This window comes from Glycine max, chromosome 19, assembly GCF_000004515.6.
Source record: "Glycine max cultivar Williams 82 chromosome 19, Glycine_max_v4.0, whole genome shotgun sequence".
NCBI lineage: Eukaryota > Viridiplantae > Streptophyta > Magnoliopsida > Fabales > Fabaceae > Glycine > Glycine max.
The window spans coordinates 7,617,299-7,630,194 of NC_038255.2; positions in this window are offsets into that span (position 1 = coordinate 7,617,299).

The following is a 12,896-nucleotide window of genomic DNA, read 5'->3' on the forward strand; positions in this document are numbered from 1 at the left end:
AAGCCGCTCGGTTGTATCCCAGGTGAGGGCTGCCATCGTGCCCCAGTGTGTCCCTTCCCCGTCCTACTATGTTTGAGGGAGGATGGTGCGTAGTTGCCAAGAGAGTCGGGTCTGCTTCGGCAGCCGAACTGACAGCGGCGGCGGTGGCCGCGTTCTTCTCTATGAGCTGCTTCATACTTAACATGGCCTCCATCATGGAGGCCATTTGTTCTTTCAGAGCCGACATGTCGGCTTTCATCTGTTCCTGCGTCTCCTCTTGATCACCCATCGTTTTAGATTTGGATCTGGTGCGATAGGGATCCCTTGCGGCGCGTTTAGTTATGGTGTTTTTTCCCTAAAGAAACCAAACGTGAGGAGTGGGTAAAGAAAGAAAATGCATGCTAGAGATGAAACGTAGGAGTGATTTGATTTGCACAAGTTTTTGGAGTAGAAACATGGGACCAACTCATTTTATTTCAAAAAGGAAGTCATATCTAGTCAAGGTCTGAGAGACCATACAAGTTTTCCTAACGATTTCTAATTATGTGGGCCATTAAGTCTATCATATGCTGACAATAGCCGAGAAGCCCGTGAATCTCTTCGGGGGTGGAGTAGGTGTCTGCCATCACTTTGGCCTTGGCTAACAATCGGGGAAGTTCTTGACTCCCGTTCAAGGTAAGAGCAAACCGATCCATCCACATGGTTGCCTCTTGGTGTAAAGAGTCGATCACCCTTCCTCTAGCCTCTTTTTCCGCGTATACTTGGGCATATTCGTCCGCAATCCTATGCTCGTGGGCCGCGGCTAGACCTAACTCTTCTTGGTACTTGGCGATGATAGCTAGCATGTTGGTCTCTGTCTCGCATAAATGCTGAGACAAGCTTCTTTTGGACCTTGAACAAGCAATCAACTCCTCTTTCAGAACCATGCTATGTGTTCGCGACTGGTCTCTTTCTTCCCTTCGCAACTTGAGTTCACTATTGCTACCCCATAGAGCTCCGCGAAATTTGTTCCGGCCATACTCTTCCTTGCGAGCCCTCTTGGTCTCTTGTTCAAGGGCTCTTGCGGTAATTGCATTCTCTTCCCGTAACCCGGCACACTCCTTCCGAACGTGTGTAGCGGCCAACTTGAACTTCTCCTTGGCAAGTTTTGCCTTTCCTAACTCGCTTTTGAGATCTTGGACTTCCTCGTCCTCTTTCGGTGCTTCAAAACTCTCTTCGTTGACGACTTTTAACTTGGCGAGCCAATCTAAACCTCGTATATGAACTTTCAGCCATTCGTGGTACCCACCAATGATGCCATTACGAATGCCTCTAAGCTCTTGATCTTTCCTTAACGGAGTTTCCCATGCCTTATGGATTCTTTGTATAGTCTTGGAATTTTGTGCGCCGAGATCCCTCACAAGGAAAGGAGACATGCTTTCTTCCGTCGGTGCTCCCCTCATGGGGTACCCTAGCTGTCTTATAGCGAGCGCGGGATTGTAGTTAATACAACCCCTCGTTCCTACCAGCGGAATGTTTGGGTATCCTCCACATGAGAAAAGGACTCCTTCTTTTCCTTCCTTCCATCGGGGGAACCAACTGATTGTTCTACCTCCTATCCCGGCCAAGAGCTGGTCCCAATCTATTCTCCTCTTTTCAGTACACGAGCGATGGCTCAGGAGCGGACATGGATGTCTTGTGTCTTGTCGGAACAAGTGCGAAACCAACCAAACACAGAGGGCGGGTAAGCAACAGATGATCCGTGCGCCACTCTTTTCGCACCTTCGGTCAAATGTGTCCAATAGATCTGCCAAGACAGCTACCACCGGACTTTCCTTGCTATGGTGGTAGGCAAGGAAAGCGTCAATTGCTGCTAGGTCTACCAAACCATCCACGTTTGGAAAGAGGACGACCCCGAAAATTAGCAAAGCTAACACATCCATAAACGGGATCCAGTCTCCTTGATTGGCCATACCCCTCGCCTTGTCTTCTAGGTACTTCTGTGGTAGGCCCGCTATGCCGTTCCGAGTCTGTTTTATGCGGTCCAAACCTCTTGCTGAATCCTTGACCATAGTTGCAATTCTGCTCAAAGAGGGGAGACACCCGGAGGAAAGATATGGTTTTCTTCCCCCGAGAGGACATCCTAGAATTTCCCTCAAATTCTTCAATGGTTGGTACTAATTGGAAGTCTCCGAATGTGAAGCACCTCAAAGGCTGGTCGTAGTATTGGGTAAGTGATACAATGGCTTCTATGGACACCTCTGCTATGGTTAACTCTAAGATCTTTCCGTAAGTCTTGCGGAAGGCTTGCATTTGGAGGGGTTCCATCAACCGCCCTAATTCCTTGATGCTGGTGGTATCTAGGCTTTTGACCTTGACTTGGTAGAACCTCTTGCCGGTTTGATTTGTTCCCATGCTTACTAAAGTGAGACAAAAGCTGGTGCAAATCAAAACTCCGATGTCTCATGGGTGGGATGGATGAATGCATGATGGAATGCATATGACACAGATGCAATCTAGGAATGCGGGGGTCCGGGGAATTTGTCCCCTTCTTAGATACGACGTCTAGGGGTAGTGAAATGCCCCAACGCACGTTTTTAAGAAGGCGACACGAACCCTCCGTTGGTTTGTTTACAGTAGGGATCAAGACAGAACCCATATGCAATGCCTATGCAAAAGACACAATGCGGGAATGTGCACAGTATGACAATATTTACCGAACATAAGCAAAAGGGTATATGATACTCATGCATGGCAGTGTGAAAAATGGCACGCAGCGTGTTTGCTTCGTGCCCCTATTTAAGGGACCTATAAGGGAGAGAACTAACTAGGCTTTTAGCAATAATCCCCAAGGTAGTTATATCTCTCTTGATGGTCTCTAGAGGTATCATCCCCTTTGAAGAACATATTGTAGCAGTAGGGACTACTAGCAACAATAGGTTTTCAAAGAGAAAAGCTCTAGATGAGGGTTCACTATAATCAAGCAAGTCGGAGACCTAGCATGATCACAGATTCACCTCCACTCCTTATGCTCCCATGAACCCGGGTATAGGGCCCTTTTTCACTCACAGTGTGTGCAAATAGTGTTGGTGTTTGTGTGCATCAAATGAATAAATATTTACTTCATGCATATGAAATTCTGATACCGATGACAGATGTCGTACCGGATGTCACGACATCACGCTTCAGAACATGCAGATTATATTTGGGAGTATGAACAGATTAACCAAGTAAATAACACAAGAGAATTGTTAACCCAGTTCGGTGCAACCTCACCTACATCTGGGGGCTACCAAGCCAGGGAGGAAATCCACTAAAATAGTGTTAGTTCAAGGTCTAACAGCCACTGTTTACAACCTTCTCACCTAACCACTACCCGTGCGACCTCTACCTAAGAGCCACTCTTAGATATGAGAACCCCTCTCACTCCCTCTCAATCACACTCCCGTGTTTACAATCAAATCAAAACAACACACCAGAGATTGCTCTCTGAACAAAAGAGATCAACTCTACACACTAGAGATCAACTCTACACACAAGAGATCAACTCTACACACTCAGGTCCAACACTTGATGTTAGGGTACCATCAAGGTGGCTCACAAAACACTCAAGTCCCAAAACTCACAAAACAACTCTTCAATCCCGGACTTGGTACAAAACTCGTGCAGCCTCCATGTTTATATAGCAGTGAGCGTATCTGGACTGCAACAGCTTGTGCTGGATGAGATCTATCATTCTTCCTGAAAATCTGCACTTAAAGAACTAAAAGATAACGTTTGATCTTTTAGTTTTTATCTTTAATCTTTAATCCCTGAACGAACTCTTCTAGTTTGTAATTCGAACTTTAATTATCTTTTAATTCGTTCCTAAAGATAGATCATCTAATCTCTTGCTAACTGCACAATAATCTGTTAAAGATATAACAGATTTATATGTCCAGTATTTTCGGGCAAGATGTCCTGGACATCGTATCCGACATCGTGGATCCTGCAACTTAAATGCTTTTAGCAACTCCAGTATTTTCGGGCAGGATGTCCTGGACATTGTATCCGACATCGTGGATCCTGCAGCTTCAATGCTTTTAGCAATTCCAGTATTTTCAGGCAGGATGTCCTGGACATTGTATCCGACATCGTGAATCCTGCAGCTTCAATGCTTTTAGCAATTCCAGTATTTTCAGGCAGGATGTCCTGGACATTGTATCCGACATCGTGAATCCTGCAGCTTCAATTCTTCAACTCCAGCTTTCCTTCATTGTCTAAGTGCTTATGTTTTAACAAAATCTTAGCCAATCTTTTAAAGCTTAGTAAAGCTAGGCACTAACAGCATACATTTAAAATGCACTAAAAGCAACAAAGAGTTTATATACACAGGAACATAATGAAAGGAAACCAACAAAGGGGTAAGTCACGGTAAAGCATTTGCACAAGATTAAATGGCCTAACTCTCTAAAAATCGTCCCCAGTGGAGTCGCCAACTGTCGCAACCTACCCTTCGGCGGGAGGGCGAAACGAGACTCGCGGGATGCGTGTTCCACGAAAGGAATACGCGCGGAGTCGCCACCAACGTTTATTTGAGGAAAACGTCGGAAAAACCGGAAAAGACGCGATCTACGAACTTTTAAGTGAAAGGTTCGGGAGTTGTATTTACGCACGAGGAAGGTATTAGCACCCCACACGTCCGCCCCAAGGGACGGCAGCCTTTAATCGAATGTGCAAACATGACTTTGATTTTTTTATGTTCCCTTTTTATGTCTCTATATCCTTTATACCCTTTTTATATTTTCTCTTTTTGTGGTCGACAAGGGTGTTTCCCTTTGCTCCTACGTATTCCTCAATTTGGGATGAGAAAATCAGACCTACGTAGTTCTTTCTTATCAAGAGATTCTTTTTTACTTAAGTGGTGATCATTTTAAGGCGTTGGACCTTAAAAATGATCCATTTTACTTAGTGAGAAAATGAAATGACAAACTTCAAAAGCCTATTTTTATGGACGAGCTTGACTAGGCGAATTGATTTTAGCCTTTAGTTTCACTTTAGTTATTAATCAATTCGATTAAGAATGAGAAATCCCAAAGAGAAAACGTCCGATTGATTTTCCGCTTTATTTTACTAAAAGATGTCTTTTTGATTATTATATTATTTTTTACCTCTTTTTGATTTCCAACGTGGTTACGGCACGACCGAACGGTCGGAATTTATTTTAACCGAAGTTAATGGATAATACAATTCAAACGTTCGGTGGAAATTTATTTTATTTTTAAGTTAAGCGAGAAATGACTTAAGTAAAATGGCTTAAGCACGTCAACAGGGGGTATAAAAAGTAAGCAAAACGAGAATAAAAATGCACGAAACACAATGTGGACCACTACGGGTACATAGAATGAATCGAAAAGCTTGGTTCGAGGTACTTACCCGTTGAAGATCGAAGAACGATGAAGAACGAATGAAGAACGTCGAAGAATGGTTGAAACCTTTGCGAAATTCCTCACGGAAAACGTTACGGAAACGTTTCGGAAGCGCCTCGGCTTAGATTTTCTTCACGGAAACGATTTTTCCAAGCAAATTCGAAAGAGAGAGAAGTGCCAAAGGGGCTGAACCCTTTTCTTCTTCACTTCCTCCCCTATTTATAGCAAAATAGGGGAGGTGGTTGCCGCCCAGCTCGCCCAGGCGAGCTCAGCTCGCCCAGGCGAGCCAGGTTGCTTCCTCCAGAAGCAACAGCCTTCTGGAGGAATATTCTGGAGGGCCCAAGTGGGCCTGGGTGCTATTTGCACCCCCATTTTTACTAAGTACACCCCCCTCTGCTGTTTTTTTGGTGATTCTTTTTTCGTAAAGTTACGGAAACTTACGAATTTCGTAACGATACTTGTTTTCTTTCCGTAATGTTACGGAACCTTGCGGATTACATAATCATCCCCCTTTTGACTTACGGAATGTTACGGAACCTCACTTAATTATGCAACGATGCTTCCGTTTGATTTCCGGTGTGTCACGGAAACTTACGGATTGTGCATCAATATTTTTTTGGTTTTTCGGCATGTCCTGGAATTTCACAAATTGCCTAATGATGGATGCCAAGCACCTCACAAGGACCAAAGAAAGGTCGCATGTCATCAAGCAAAGTTCCCCGGACGAAATTAGGGTATGACAGCAAGGAACATACCTCCCAAGAAGGGTCTCTGCGAGTCTGGCAAAACTGGGCCTAGTTTTCCTTGCTGATGCCGTATTTCTCACAGACAGTGTCCTCGACACCGTCCTGATCGGCTGCAGGGGCCCATTTCCTCGTGAGGTCTGATTTAAACTGCCTTCATCTCTCCCCCACGATCTGTAGTAACTTCCTTTTCGTCCTACTATCAGAAGCCTTTGGGATATCAAATTCCGCCTGACAACATCAAATAAAGTTTATTTGTTACAATAATGTATTTTTTGGCTATTAATTAAACAAAATCAAATAAGAAAAGAGAAATACCTAAATATCCTCCCAAATCAGGTCCTTCTGAGCAGTAAGGACCTTCTTCCAGTTCTCGTAGGTGATGTCCACCTTATCATGTGCCACAATCCCCAAATATGTTTTTAATTTCTTCCTGTGGGGACCGTCGGCCTTCCCGGTAGCAGGATCAACATGCACCACTGGTCTCTCAGCACTAGGTGGTCTAGTGGACAACAATCGTAGACGTGAGGCTTTGCGTGTCCGCTTCACGGCAGAGGGCGAAGCCGATGCGTCCGAAGTAGGAGGAGGAGGAGGAGGAGGAGAAGGAGGAGGAGAAGTGGAGGCAGGTGGAGAACCCATGATCTTTTATACAATAACATACAAAATAGGATTAATGAAAAAAGGATCAATCATAAGTTTTTTTTGGAAGGCAAAAGTATAATATTATTAAACAAAACCCCACCACAGAAGGAGAGAAGATAAATTAACCAAAGGACTCTGAAAGATTGGTAGTTGTGCTTTTTAATTGTGATTTGGGGCAACCATGTTATAAAAAGTCTATTACATGTAATCAACAGTCAATGTATGCTTGATGGAATATAAATACTATATCTTCATAAATACACATGTACATGGCATCCTTAGGACTTCATCCATGTTTTCTTTGATATTGATTTTCTTTATTGCAGAAAACAAAGAGGGGAACGAGCAACAATTTGAAGGTTGTACATTCAGGAACTAAAGAATTCAAAATAGCTAGAAATAAGAGGGATTTGTTTTTGGGATTTTCTGAGCACCAAGAGCGGCTACGCAAGAAGCTTGCACTTGAGGAGGGAAGGATATTTGCAGCTAATGAACAACTTTCTTAACTATTTGTCCTTCAGATTTTACTGTTTCTTTTTACTAATATGTAAATATAAATAGTATAAGGCTATGGCGTAAAAACATGGTCTATATTTACTTCTAAGATTGTTAGGGGTAAAAAAGACCATATCCATAAGCCATAGTCTTATACTATTTATATTTACATATTAGTAAAAAGAAACAGTAAAATCTGAAGGACAAATAGTTAAGAAAGTTGTTCATTAGCTGCAAATATCCTTCCCTCCTCAAGTGCAAGCTTCTTGCGTAGCCGCTCTTGGTGCTCAGAAAATCCCAAAAACAAATCCCTCTTATTACTAGCTATTTTGAATTCTTTAGTTCCTGAATATACAACCTTCAAATTGTTGCTCGTTCCCCTCTTCAAAAATGAGGAGGATCTTCATAGGACTTCATCCAGTTGATGTTTATCGCCAGTTTCATCATCCACCACCCTTTTCTTCTCTACCTTCTCACGTTTGTTGTTGTTAAACCCATATTTATGCCTTCTTCCCTTCATGTCTTGTTTTATCACAACTTTAGCCGAATTTCCTATCTTCAGCACAGTTGAATCTCCTGTCTTATTCTCCAATGACATACTTTGATGGCCTGTATCTCTTGTTTTCGTATGTTCTAGTGGTTCAGCTTCAGAATGCATAGAGCAATCAGAATTTTCCAGTGATCACCAAAGGCTTCTGCATCAGCGTTGACACTCTCTACCTTCTTTAGTTTATGCTTTTGTGTTGCATTCCGTGCTTCCTCCTTATAATTCTCAGATTTATTGGAGGTCTCACTAGAAGGATCAGCACCAATCCGTGCCTGTTCCTCCTCTACCAGCTCAATATCTTTCGTTTCACCTTTGCTTTTGTAAACTACACTGTAATTTACAAAACAAAAGTTGAAAGGAAAGATATTGAGGTGGTAGACGAGAAAGAAGCACAGATTGGTGCTGATCATTATAGTGCAACCTCCAATAAATCTGAGATTTATAACGATGAAGTACGGAATGCAGCACAGAAGCATAAACCAAAGAGGGTGGAGAGTGTCAATGCTGATGCAGAAGCCTTTGGTGATCACTGGAAAATTCTGATTGCTTTATGCATTCTAAAGTTGAAGCACTAGAACATACGAAGACAAGAGATACAGGCCATCAAAGTGTGTCATTGGAGAATAAGACAGGAGATTCAACTATGCTGAAGATAGGAGATTCGGCTAAAGTTGTGATAAAACAAGACATGAAGGGAAGAAAGCATAAATATGGGTTTAACAACAATAAACGTGAGAAGACAGAGAAGAAAAGGGTGGTGGATGATGAAACTGGCGACAAACATAAGCTGTATGAAGTCCTAAGGATACCATGTAAAACAAAAAACTGATGCCTCACTCAGAGAAAAATGTAGTTGTCACTTACTTGCTTTGGTGACCTCTGTCTCTGCAGAAAATTACATTAGACGATGTTAATCAATTCTCCTTCATCATGATCATTTCGATTAGCATGAACGTCGTCAGCTTCTTCTTCTCCGACAACGTTACGAGTGATTTGAGTGGTCAAAGGACTAACATAGGTGTCCATGTATGAATCATCATCTTCTACATTAACACCAATTGTTTTGCCCTGCAGAACCACGCACCACCTTTCATCACAAGGGTCTTGCACGTAAAATACTTGTCTAGCTTGTTCTGCCATGATGAAAGGGTCATTGTGGTAACCAAGTTTCTTTAGGTCTACCAGCGTAAATCCTATATCATCGGTGCGCACACTGGTGTTGTTGTCAACCCATTTAAATTTGAAAACACATACCGTAAATTTCACATAGTTAAGCTCCCAAATTTCATCAATGAACCCAAAGTAAGGGATGGAAGCTACACAGGGATTGGCGTCATTGATACTTGCAAAGTGTTGAGATTCATCCCTTAGGGTGACCCCGCTGTTCTGCATTGTACTTTTGTCATCTTATGCTTTTGTGTAAAATGAATACCTATTTATGTCGTATCCTTGCCAGGTTATAACATTTCTTTTAGGCCCATCTGCTAGCTTTCTTAATGTTTATGAAGCATTCTCATCTGCAAAGATTGTATCTTTAAACCAATCACAGAAAATCTTGTTATGCTTTCTCAACACCCAATTCTTTGACATTTTCAGATTATTCTGTTTGACTAAAGCTTCATGCTAAACTATGTATGGCAAAACTTCATTACTGTTGTTCAAGACATCCAAGTGAGCTTGTAACAAATCTTCTACACTTGGAGTGATCACATGCAGTCCTCTTGAACCCTTACCACCCACTCTGTCATCATGCCGAGACTCAGGAAGCCCAACAGGTTTAGCCTTCTCTAAGTATTCTGAACAAAATTCAATGGCTTCTTCTGCAATGTACCTCTCAACAATAGATGCTTATGGACGATATAGATTCTTTGTATACCCTTTTAAGATCTTCATGTATCGCTCAACCGGGTACATCCACTGTAGATAAACAGGACCACAACATTTGATTTCTCTGACCAGATGCACAATCAAGTGAATCATGATGTCAAAGAAAGCAGGGGGAAAATACATCTCCAACTGGCACAGTATAATTGTGGCCTCATTTTCCAACTCAACAAACATGACTGGATCAATGACTTTGCTAAATATAGCATGGAAGAAAAAGCACAGGCGAGTTATCGCTAACCTGACTTTGTTTGGAAAGATGTCTCGTATAGCCACGGCTAACAATTGTTGCATGAGCACGTGACAATCGTGAGACTTTAACCCTACAAGCTTAAGCTCCTTCAACTGCACAAGGCTCTTAATATTTGAAGAGTATCCTTGTGGAACCTTCACTCGACGAAGACACTGACAAAAACTTATCTTCTCCTTCTTGGACAAAGTATGGCAGGTTGGGGGCAAGTAAATTTTCTTCCCATCAGACCTTGGATGCAACTGTGATCGTATACCCATATCAGCTAGATCTTGACGGGTATTCAAGCCATCCTTCGTCTTGCCTTGAATGTTAAGGAGCGTCCTAATCACACTGTCACAAACATTTTTCTCCACATGCATAACATCAATACAATGTCTAATGTCAAGATCACACCAGTATGGAAGATCAAAGAAAATGGACCTCTTCTTCCATATGCAACTCTGACTTTTATCCTTCTTTTGGGTCTTCCTAAATACAGTATTCAGGTGCTGAACCTGCTGATATACCTACTCACTAGTCAACGGTATCAGTGCAATATCATGCTCTTAACTTCCATTAAAAGCTTTTTTCAGTCTTCTGTAAGGATGATTGGGTGTTAGAAAGCGGCGATGCCTACTGTAGACTGTTTTTCTCCCATGTTTAAGTTGTATGTGACTTGTATTTTCTTCACAGATGGGGCATGCATGATGACCCTTAACACTATAACCGCTGAGATTCCCATATGCCGAAAAGTCATTAATGGTACAAAAAAGCATTACACGCATTTCAAAGGTCTCCTTATGAAATGCATCAAAGACTGCAACCCCCTTGTCCCACAACTTTCTCAGATCTTCTACCAACGGATTTAGATAAACATCAATGTCATTTCCTGGTTGTCTTGGGCCCGATATCATCATAGACAACATCATGTATTTTCGCTTCATGCACAACCAAGGAGGCAAATTGTAAATTACTAGCAGAACTGGCCATGAACTGTGTTGGGTGCTTAAGGTGCCATATGGATTCATTCCATCACTGGTTAGTCCAAGTCTAAGATTTCTTGGCTTATTCCTGAAATCCCGATACAAACCATCAATCTTCTTCCACTGGGAGCAATCAGTCGGATGACGGACCATTCCATCAGAAATCCTTCCATTTGCATGCCATGTAAGGTCTTTTGCATCGTCCTCGTTAGCAAAAAGACGCTTAAACCTTGGAATGATTGGAAGATACCACAAAACCTTTGCTGGGGGGCCCTTGTTGGAGTTTTCATTAGAACTACTTTCTTCTTCATCCTTCACTTTTTACCGTGAAGTCCCACAGATAGGGCATTTGGACATTTCTTGGAATTCATGCCTGTACAATATGCAATCATTGGGGCAAGCATGAATCTTCTGATACTCCATACCCATCGGACACAATATCTTTTTCGCCTTATAGTAACTTTTAGGCAATGTGTTTTCCTCTGGAAGCAGATTGTGCACTACCTCAAGCAGTGAGGTGAAACTTTTGTCACTCCACCCATACCTAGCCTTCACATTAACCAGACTTAACACAACAGACAACAGGGTTAAGGAATTCTTGCACCCTGCATACAAAGGCTTCTTAGAATCACTCTGCAATCCTTCATACACAGGGGCGTGTGCTTGCTGGAAAGACTCTTGTCCAAGGTCACGAATCATGTCCTTTAACCGATCTCCCATTTCTACATCAAACAGTTCAGATTGGGACCCACTCTGCATGTCTGTGACTTCACCATGCCATATCCACGTCGTGTAATTCTTCTTAATCCCATCACACAATAGATGGTCCCGTATGTCATCGAGTAATTGTCGTCTTCCATTCAAACAGTTGATGCAAGGACAATAATATTTTCCTTCTTCATTCGATCGACCTCTTTCTGAAGCAAACTGTAAGAACTGCTCGACGCCATCCTCATATTCTGGGCTCATGCGACTTTCATTCATCCAACTTCGATCCATCTAAGCAATTCCATGCATGAAAATCTCACTTTTTTATTTATAGGTGTGTCCCTCTCCCATTTAGGAAAACTGTCTTTTATGTTAGCTTCAAACATCAGGGTTACCATTATTTACAAAAATTTGACTAAATTTCGGCAGCATTTCGCATTGGTCTCCAAGTACACGACATGACATTGGTGAAATGAATTTCCCAATAATCAAGTATGCACTCGGAGAACAACTTGAAATGCATTGAACCGAAATTTAATCAAATTAATGAAAATAATAATAACCTTCACGAATGAATCTAACATAAAAATACCAGTCTCCCCAAACTGTCCAAACGGAAAATTCAAGACTAAATACAATGATTAATGCAAACTGTCCGCAAGAGTCATTGCATTCAGTCTCAAACGGGAATCTAAGGTTCACTCACCATGAACAACAATTGTTTATATAGAAAATTACACTGATCACATACAACAACATACAAAAGGTCAAATTCAATTATAGACAAATATAGACATTAGCAGTTGTTTATGTAACTAATTTCAAATGCTGGGTTTCAAGGGTGCTTATGCTTTATTATTGTAGTTGGGTATATGTGTGTGAGTGTGGATCATGAGGGTCTGTGGGTATGAAATCCTCACCTTATGACTGCCCTTGAGCTTCCTCTGAGGGTGTATGTGTGTGTGTATCATGAGGGTCTGTGTACTTCGACATAAGTTCAAAGTTGCTAGGCATTTGCAATGCATTTAGCTCTGAGCTCTGACAAAGTTTGTCTCTGCTGACAATGGTACTTATGATGTCATCAACGCATATCTCCACTGAGCTTCTGCATCTTTCAACGAGCTCAAATGGAGGGTTGGGGGCGGAGAAAGGGTTAAATTTTAGGAGGATAAGTGGATACATGATGAGGTTTCATTGGAAGTTAAATATCCTAGATTGTTCCTAATCTCGGAACAACAAAATCAATTAATATAGCAGATGGGAGGGTACAAAGATGGGGAGTGGGAGTGGAATCTA